The 10,228-nt window shown below is 43.5% G+C and overlaps 2 non-coding genes across 2 annotated transcripts; one reads left to right on the top strand and one right to left on the bottom strand.

The window, feature by feature from the left end:
- The first annotated feature begins 812 nt into the window (after positions 1 to 812).
- Trnas-cga (transfer RNA serine (anticodon CGA)) lies at positions 813 to 887 on the top strand. The gene has a single exon. It is a non-coding gene; the product is annotated as a tRNA-Ser (tRNA).
- Positions 888 to 7,625: 6,738 nt separating this feature from the next.
- Trnas-uga (transfer RNA serine (anticodon UGA)) lies at positions 7,626 to 7,700 on the bottom strand. The gene has a single exon. It is a non-coding gene; the product is annotated as a tRNA-Ser (tRNA).
- Positions 7,701 to 10,228: the final 2,528 nt, after the last annotated feature.

The raw sequence follows: 10,228 nt of genomic DNA, 5'->3' as shown, positions 1-10,228 counted from the left end.
CTCGGTATAAATGGCTCTGAGCACTATGGGACTCAACTGCTGAGGTCATTAGTCCCCTAGAACTTAGAACTAGTTAAACCTAACTAACCTAAGGACATCACAAACATCCATGCCCGAGGCAGGATTCGAACCTGCGACCGTAGCGGTCTTGCGGTTCCAGACTGCAGCGCCTTTAACCGCACGGCCACTTCGGCCGGCTCGGTATAAATCCCGCCAGATGATATCACACTCCTCAGATACGCCAATTCACTCACTCTGTAATAAAATTAATTTGGAATTCAGTATGTTACAGTTAATCTGACAGAAAAATTTGTTTTGTGGGTTTATGAATGTGTTACAGTATATGAAGTTTTGAATTTAATCGTACACCAATATATTTGAGGCGCCGAGAATCGTAAGTGCCTAAAGCACATCACCGTTGATTGTGAGACTGCAGTATTTATTCATGCTTCTGAAATCTGTTGATCTTACGGTGGATCAGATTTATCTGTGCTGTAGGCTCACATTGTAAATATGAAGACTCACGAAAAGCTGTCTTTCTGATTTCTCCGATATTCACTTAACTGAGGGATCGACGACGGTGTGTTTTAGGTCTTTATGTATCTCGGCGGCTCATTTGTATTCTATTCAAGTGACTATGTTGGCAGACATTACTAATTGTAGAAATCGTTTCCACAAACAGCTGTTTGTGTTTGGAGTTGGTTGTTTACTATGCGGGGATCGGCTTTTGTGTGCAGTGTAAACATCAATTATGTTGAATCTATTTTAAATGAAAAGAGAAAAATGAAGCTGTGAGGACGGGCTGCTAGTCGTGCTCGGGTAGCTCAGTTGGTAGAGCACTTGCCCGCGAAAGGCAAAGGTCCCGAGTTCGAATCTCGGTCCGGCACACAGTTTTAGTCTGCCAGGAAGTTTCAAATCAGCGCACACTCCGCAGCAGAGTTAAAACCTCATTCTGGGAACAGAAAAGCAAATTACCAGGAAAAGTTAGCCCCAAAGGAGCTATGGCCTGCGGGACCAGATCCGTTAATTGAGAGAGTGACGAAATCAAAAAAGCGTGGTTACGAGCGTCGTTCGGTCGTTCCATATGTATCGTTTGGTCCTTGCGACTTCGAAAGGCAATCATTCTTGGAAATTACCACAAGGATCCCAAGTCGAACCTGCACGCGTGCAACTGATATGCCCATGTAAAATCGGACATTTCTTTTGAAAATAAGAACTTTGCAGTCCTGTGCGTGAGTTAAAATCCGCCCCATGTTTTTACCTTCTCTCCTGCAGAGGATAGAGAGCTCTCAAACCGGATGAATCTTTTTCAGATACTATGTATAGAAAGAGAAGAACTGTACGATTAACTTCCAAAAGAAATGTCTGCCCTAAGAAGCTTAGATTGATAAGATGGAATTGTCAAATAACAGCGTTTCTACTGTTGAAGGCTTCAACACTCTTAGAAAAAAAGATCTGTGTACTAGAAATGGACAATAAAAAGCACGTTTCTTTTCTGATACTGTAATCCACCTATCTGACTCGTTTCTACATTCTTGAAGGCTCTTTTTGATAATGGCGTTTGGAACTACGTGAATGAATGAATGAATAGCGCAAATGCAGAAAACATGGAAAACTCACTAGAATACGCATTAATTATCATATACAGGCTGTTTCTAGAATGATCGTAAAAAAATTAAGAGGGCTGATAGATTGGGTTATAACAAACAACTTTCACATAGCAACACATGTCCGCATCCCTTATCGTTCGGTGCTAGCTCCGGCCGCTGTGACCGAGAGGTTCTAGGCGCTTCAGTCCGGAACCGCGTTGCTGCTACGGTCGCAGGTTCGAATCCTGCCTCGGGCATGGATGTGTGAGATGTCCTTAGCTTAGTTAGGTTTAAGTAGTTCTAAGTTCTAGGGGACTGATGACCTCGGATGTTAAGTCCCATAGTACTCAGAGCCATTTTGAACCATCGGCGGTAGGCGTCATTTAACAGCGTCGACATGGTAGCAAGTCTGCAGGGCAAAGTTTTCAGTTTCCTTTGACGCCAAGGTTAAAGAGAAGTGAGGTTGATATTTCATTACCTTTATTTGCAAGCAGTTGTAAAAACTGCTCGAAATTACGCGCTCCTGCTTGAATGCACCCCGTGTACGGCGCCTGACACTTTCAAACACACCTGGCAAACTGGAGGTGGCGTCAGAGGCTGCCGTAATTGGCGCTACCAGCTCTTCATCCGTCTCGACAAGTGTTTCATAAACAACAGATTCCAAGTGAGAACTGGATAGGGTCCTGTGGGCTGTGGCCCCTTCATATTATCGTCTGGGGACAACACACGCCGTACGGTCGACCGCGGAATATCGATGTTGATAAACGCTAAGGGCTCGGACTGAAATACGAAGAGCTAGAGAGAAACAGTTTTATGTAGACAAACTAATACTAATAACGTGGACATTGATAATGATAATTCTGTTGTTGTTTTGAAAATTACATTTAATAAATTTGAGAGTTATAACTGCGGTTTGATGAATTAACAGCGAAGATTTTGTAATGCAAAAACATTTCGTGTCTGAAGTTACTTTACATGATACAACGGCATTGAAATTGTATTGTCATAAGGGAAAAATCAATTTGCCACTGTTAACAAAAAATTTATTTCTCAACGCACTGCTCCAAGGACTCACTTCAAATGATCGATCAAAAACAAAAAAAAAAACAAAAAATTCTAAGAATTATTTGAACAATAGGCCCTGTCGTAGCTACAATGCAGCATTCGCTACAGTCAGTTCTGAGGCTAAAAGTTTTAGACACAGCTTTATGTGGAGTACATCACTTTCAGATACGCGATATTTTGTAACAAAGATCAGGTCCAATGACTTCTACATATGATCGTTCATGATATACTTTTCCTCACAGCATTCAGGTAAGAACTAAAAATCTGTATAGTGTTCAGGTCATAACTAAGAATCGGCATAGGAACAAAAACCCGATTAATTATATTAAAAAAGTCACTTTGTAAACACAGCTGGCCGAATTTAGACCACGGGCGTTAATAGTATATTTTAATTTTCGTAAGTTGTGCGCTTGTAAAAATACTCAAGTAACTGCTCAGCTCGGCAAAACAGAGTGGCATTGTCTAGTTCTGAATACAGGTTCATATATCTCAGTCAACGAATTTGACTTCCAGAGATCTCTGTGTTTTGTTTTTAACTGTTCGCATTTAGTTATAATATTCAGCATCATAACAGCCCGCATCTCGTGGTCGTGCGGTAGCGTTCTCGCTTTCCACGCCCGGGTTCCCGGGTTCGATTCCCGGCGGGGTCAGGGATTTTCTCTGCCTCGTGATGGCTGGGTGTTGTGTGATGTCCTTAGGTTAGTTAGGTTTAAGTAGTTCTAAGTTCTAGGGGACTGATGACCATAGATGTTAAGTCCCATAGTGCTCAGAGCCAGCCAGTCATAACAGCATTATAATGATGTATCTATGAATACAGTCTTCATTACAAAGAAATGTCTTATGTGGCTCTTTACACTACTCTATCCTGCGCAAGCTCCATCTTTGCATACCTAGTGCAGCCTACACCCATTTGAACCTGTTTTCTGTACTGAATGAAGCCTTAGTACCCCTCTACGATTCCCCCTCCCCTCCAGAAACACGCACACACACACACACACACACACACACACACACATTTCTCACCTTTACCGTATTTACTATTCCTTGATTCATGGGATGCGTTCAGTCAACTCATCCACCATCTTTATTTGTATATATTCTTCTCTGTAATTAATATTAGGTACTTTACCTGAAATACGTAAATCTGTGTACAGTTTAGTGTCGTACACGTATATTTTCTCTTGTGTGGGTTCTGTACGCAAAAAAGTCAATATCTGTGTAAAACCGGAAGAAAGTAGGAGGGAAAAAAAAGAAAGGTTGGTGCGATATTTTCCGGACGTCGAATGTATGAGCATGAGGATTTGAATGGCTTAAGAACGAAAAGTTGGTGAAGAATGTGCATGAAGATGCAGTAAACAACAGGTCATTCAATGTGATTAAAGTTGTTGATATCTCGCAGCAAGAACTGCTTTGCCAGTTACGAATGAAGGAAAAAAGTGCATTTTTAGTAAATTACGGTGAGGAGTTATATAGTCACTAAGCAGTACTGATTTAGGAGTCTTTCCAGGTTAATAAATGATCCTGCAACAACATATCGTTTATAAAACGATTTTTTTCCAGTTGCTGTCACTTTTTACCAATATTTATTGGTACGATACCATTATCAGTTGCTTTATAGTTCATATGTACACTCATTTTTAATTACAAATTCTTTTCGTATTTGATGAGGTCTCTTGGCTAAGAGCCTACTGAAGTTAAGCAGTGAAATTTATCCCTATGCAGAAAGATTAATTTAGTTCAGTGCGTACTTCAAGTGAGTTGTACGTTTAAACCATCTAATCGATACTTACATTCTTGCTGAAAATGCGTTTGTCTGGCATACAAAATACATAGAAATACGCACCACAATCACTTAACACTTGTCTGTTCAGATATTTACATCCAAACAGTCTTAACTGCTAAGGTAAAACTTAATTCAGTTACTAAAATGGTACAGACAGTAAAAAAAAATACATGACCATATTTATGTCATGGCACATGTTACATACGGTTATTATTTAGTGACTTTTTTGGGTTAGCCCATCAGTGAGAGAGCACCGCGAGTTCCTGCTGCTAATGAGACGAGTACACCGTTTGTTTATTACATATCTTTACGAGCTTCAGACAGGAGCGAGTTCAGAAATGGATAGGCACTCTGACTGCTGTGTACAGATGCGATCAGAGTTGGTGACCATTCGCTCACAGCTGCAGGCAGTGTTGGCTTCCGTCACACAGTTTGAGGCTGCTGCCAAGGGGCATCACTGGGGGGGTTCGGACGCGGGGATGCGAGGGACGTCGAGCACGACCCACGTGTCCCACGATCGATCCACAGCTGTACCCGCCCAGGGTACTGCCTGTACTGAGGTTGTCACCTCACCCGTCGTCGAGTGGGAGATCATTCCAAAGTCTGGGAGGCAGTGAAAGTCTTTCCGGGGGGCCGATTGTAGGGCCTCTCCGGTTCGTTTTACGAACAGGTTTCGGGCGTTATCTTTTGCTGACCATGTCTCTGAGCCGGATGCAGTCGTCCACCCTGTTCCAGAGGAAGCTTCTCGGCCCGCAAGGTCTGGCCATTCACAGAGGGTGAGTTTGCTGGTAGTTTGAGCTCTAACGTTAGGCAAGTAATGGGGTCCCTTAGGAACACGGCTGCCAAGGAGGGCATACCGGGGGCAGTCGTTCCGGATGTGGAAAGGGTGCTTCCGGATGCCATAAAGAGTACAGGGTGCAGCCAACTGCAGGTGTTGCCCAGGTCAGTACCTATGACGTACGTTGCTTTGGATCGGAGGAGATTCTCTCTGGTTTCGGGCGGCTAGCGGAAATGGTAAAGACTGCCAGTCTTGCTTCCGAGATTAAGGCGGAGCTCACCATCTGCAGCATCGTCGACAGAGCCGACTGTGGTCCTTTGGTGCAGACCCGAGTGGAGGGTCTGAAACAGAGGCTCAGGCGGTTCTGTGACCGGGTGTAGGCTGCAGATTCCTTGACTTGCGCCATCGGATGGTGGGTTCCGTTTAATAGGTCAGGAGTCCATTACACACACAAAGCGGCTACACGTGTATTGGCAACACTCTTACGTTGATCAGAATGCAGAGCTCGTTAACTGCCACAAAACGTTCTGAACGACCTGCATATCCGAGAAAGTCTATCGACTCAATCTGAAGGCGAGCAGGAAGTGAAAGAACTGGCCTTGTGAAATAAAGAAAAGTAACATTACTGTGAAATAGGCCTAAAAGCCGAAAAATAACCAAAATGAAGGCAATCCTTTGCATAGAGTATATTTTTGTTATTGTGGGCTTTCTCTGAGTATTGGAGTGATGAAATATTCTGGGTCATCAGCCCCGTGGTGACGCTGTAGTGTCAACTCGGCTGATCACCTGAGAACATTTTATCCGTACATATCCTTGCACACATGTGAAATGCCCATTTGCTGCCGGGTAACATTCGATACGGTGTACTTGCTGCTGCGCCCGCCATTACATACGACCAACAGACGTACATAGAGAGGGTGCTACATGGGAAGGCAAGTCACCAGTGTGACGCCACACAACTATGGTCTGACGCCCTAAAGGACGCACGTAATGGACTATGTTATGCTTCCTCTATACGTCACTGAAATAGTCCCATTCGACCTCCATAGCTAACGGTCTGATGCTACAGAGGCCGCGCATAGCAGGGACTATGTCCTGCTTCCACCTGAAATCACACAAACGGTTCCCAAACAAACGTTCGCCAGCTGACTGCGGATTGAAGCGGACGGACAGTTCCATTCACAACCTTTGACTCCAGCGTCTGAGTCGCTGTGACCGACAGTGCCGCGGTATGTACACTGTCATTGCCAGCAGACTTAGCATACTGCTAGTTCATAGTTAAGTTTATTGTATGACCCCATAGTACCTCAAGAAATAAGGCCCACGTGAACGATGAACCAAAGTCGTGTGTCGCCAACTGGGAAGGCGGCTACTTACTTAGCTTGGCTGTATTGTGGGTTGCATCCCAAGTAGGGGCAGGCCCACAATACAGCATTGTTTGTCATCGTTTTCTAGAGTGAACTTTTAATCACATGGCCATGTCTCACCTTTGTACTGTAGTGAAGTATTACGCAAAATTTTGCTAATAAATTGTATTAAGTATTACTTACCTGTGTTGTCTCTTCGTACCTAATCTGTTACATGACGGAGCTGATTAGTTATTATGTGCATAGTAAGCTATCTCAGTACGTATGACTACTTTCTGTGGTGGAGGATAGTCTTCCTGTCATCTGTTCAAAAAAATGGTTCAAATGGCTCTGAGCACTATGGGACTTAACATGGTCATCAGTCGCCTAGAACTTAGAACTACTTGAACCTAACTAACCTTAGGACATCACACACATCCATGCCCACGGCAGGATTCGAACCTGCGACCGTAGCGGTCGCGCGGTTCCGGACTGAGCGCCTAGAACCGCTAGACCACCACGGCCGGCCCTGTCATCTGTCCACTGGGCAACAAGCCTGTTTCGTGAACACAATAGTTCCACCCAGTGCACTATAACATGCTTGTATCCTGCTCAACATGGCGTCCACAAGCCTTTCCCACTCTTCAACGAGAGTCCTCCTTACATCATCCAGTATGTTGCCAGGGTTCCTTCAACGATGCGCTGCAAGTCTCACATGGTCCCAGGGGAGCACAGTCGGGTTCATGACAGCAGGTACTGCAGTCCATTCCAATAGGTTGGTTCCCGTATTGTGGAGGAAGACTTTCAGGAGACAGGCACCATGCATTATTGTCCTGAAAGAAGGACCCGTCACCGAGGCCTAAACTTTGACTGTGGGACCAGGCAATAGGCTGTAGGATCATATCTCACCACACCCATACAACACTCTGGTGAAGTTGGCACCTAATTTTCGGGAAATATTCATTTTTCTCAGAGTTCTTGATAGATATGCTATACCAGAATGAGATTTTCACTCTGCAGCGGAGTGTGCGCTGATATGAAACTTACTGGCAGATTAAAACTGTGTGCCGGACCGAGACTCGAACTCGGGACCTTTGCCTTTCACGGGCAAGTGCTCTACCAACTGAGCTACCCAAGCATGACTCACGCCCCGTCCTCACAGCTTTACTTCTGCCAGTACCTCGTCTCCTACCTTCCAAACTTTACAGAAGCTCTCCTGCGAACCTATTAGATATGCTATAGTTCTAGAGTTCTCAACACAAAATTTGAATAGTTCTGCAGAAATTCGCGAAAGAAACAAAAGTACTCGAGGAAATTTTAATCTTATAAAAAATTAATTGTCAAATTTACGAAAAAATAATTACGACAATTCTGAATGTCTCCCGAAGAATCCTTCTGTAGATAATAGTTAAAGAGATAATTGCGTTAATGAGTGAATGGCTCTGAGCACTATGGGACTTAACATCTATGGTCATCAGTCCCCTAGAACTTAGAACTACTTAAACCTAACTAACCTAAGGACATCACACAACATCCAGTCATCACGAGGCAGAGAAAATCACTGACCCCGCCGGGAATCGAACCCGGGAACTCGGGCGTGGGAAGCGAGAACGCTACCGCACGACCACGAGCTGCGGACAAAACGCGTTAATGAGTGACTCATTTTCACTATTTGTGAAGCTGGCACCATACTTTCGAGAAACGTATACTTTCTTCAAAGTTCTTGATAGCTGTGCTATAGTTCTAGAGTTCTTCACAAAAATTTTGAATAGATCTGCAGAATTTCGCGAAAAAAATTATGATCAAAATTTTGAATAGCTGAAAATATGTGATGTTGGCACCCATCTTTCGAGAGATACATTTTTTCTGAGCTCTTCATAGATATGCTATAGTTCTAGAGATCTCAGCAGAGAACTTGAATAATTCTGCCGAATTTCGGACACCCTAATGATATTTTTTGTGCAGGTAATGGATTATGAGATAATTGCAATAATGAGGGACACAATTTCACTACATAAAAAACAGTTATGATCACAGTTCTGGATAGCAACCCAAGACTTCTGCCGAAAAGAGTTAAACCCTTACTCGAAATCGGAGATCACTGTACTCAGGTAACAAGACAGCCCAACCGCTCACTGGTTAGCTGCCTGCACATGTTTATGTAGTGTTTCGTTGTCTAATTTAAGTTAGCGGTTTAAAACAAAATTGTGGCACAGGTAGAGCTGACAACGTTTCAACTATCGAGGTAACGTACGTTTAATTTGCGGTGTGAAGCGTTCTGGAATCTCAAGTTGAACCGCTACCCATTGTTAAGATTCTATATCTTTTACGAGGAAGCAAGCTTCAGTGGAGATGGGGCCAGAAATATAATTTAATAAACATTACAATTCAGTGCGAATATGTAGTACAACATTCATTTTGCACTTTTTTACTTCAAAGACGCCCAATTCCTCTGCTTTCGTGTCAGACCAGTGAGCAAATTGGTTTACGCCCTTGTCAGACTGCGAGTGACCGATCAACTTACAACAATTCTTATAACAATATTACCTAAACTATTGAAAACTGATCGGCACGAAATGTCTTAGGGATGCTTTAATTTCACTTAAACAAATATGCCACGGGAGAAAGCGATGCGCTTTTGGTCATTTGCCGTTTTACGCCTCTGCGGTTTTAAGCCCGAAATGAGTTTCTATAAATAAGTAAATAAAACCATAAAAGGGCTTTCTTAGGTGAGAGAACTGAAGTGAGACGTGGCAGTATTGATGATGGTAACATTAATTATTCGACTAACTAGGATACCGAATTTAATACATAGCTTACAGAACTTGAGCAACAAGAAAGATGAAACTTCCTGGCAGATTAAAAGTGTGTGCCCGACCGAGACTCGAACTCGGGACCTCGGGGAGGTTCGCAGGAGAGCTTCTGTAAAGTTTGGAAGGTAGGAGACGAGGTACTGGCAGAAGTACAGCTGTGAGTACCGGGCGTGAGTCGTGCTTCGGTAGCTCAGTTGGTAGAGCACTTGCCCGCGAAAGGCAAAGGTCCCGAGTTCGAGTCTCGGTCGGGCACACAGTTTTAATCTGCCAGGAGGTTTCATATCAGCGCACACTCCGCTGCAGAGTGAAAATCTCATTCTGGAAGAAAGATGAAACTTAGACAGCAGAAGAGCGGATGTTTTATTCTTTTTCGTGATGAACGTACAAAGCTAACACATATATTATATACAAACATGAGTCAATAAAAATGACACAAACTTCTCATCTCTCGATCAAGAAGGAAAAACTTTACAAAAATCCATTACTGAAATTATGAATCGATACAAATCGCAATTTATTCCAAAGGTAATTTTTATAGCCCCCTCGAATGCTTGGAGTTACTGCGGTAACAGCATACACTACAAGCATTCAGCTGCATTATGGGGGCAGAGTAGTGTTGTTAAGAAGAACGTTGCAATGTAGTCGCAGTTGCGAATACGAACAACCATCAGCTATGTAAAGGAATGGCGACAGAGAAAATCTATGACGGACCGCGACTCGAACCTCGCTTTACGCGAGCTGTCTCCTTCAGTATTTTGGCTATCCTTGTGCAATTCACGATCAGACGCAAGCTTCCATATGTCGTCGTTTCTACGTCGCAGCCTGTACCCCTACGCACATTAAATTGCCGTACA

Source organism: Schistocerca serialis, chromosome 10 (genome assembly GCF_023864345.2).
Source record: "Schistocerca serialis cubense isolate TAMUIC-IGC-003099 chromosome 10, iqSchSeri2.2, whole genome shotgun sequence".
Taxonomy (NCBI): Eukaryota; Metazoa; Arthropoda; class Insecta; order Orthoptera; family Acrididae; genus Schistocerca; species Schistocerca serialis.
Note: the sequence above shows the minus strand (reverse complement) of the source record. Positions and strands in the feature narration are given on the sequence as shown.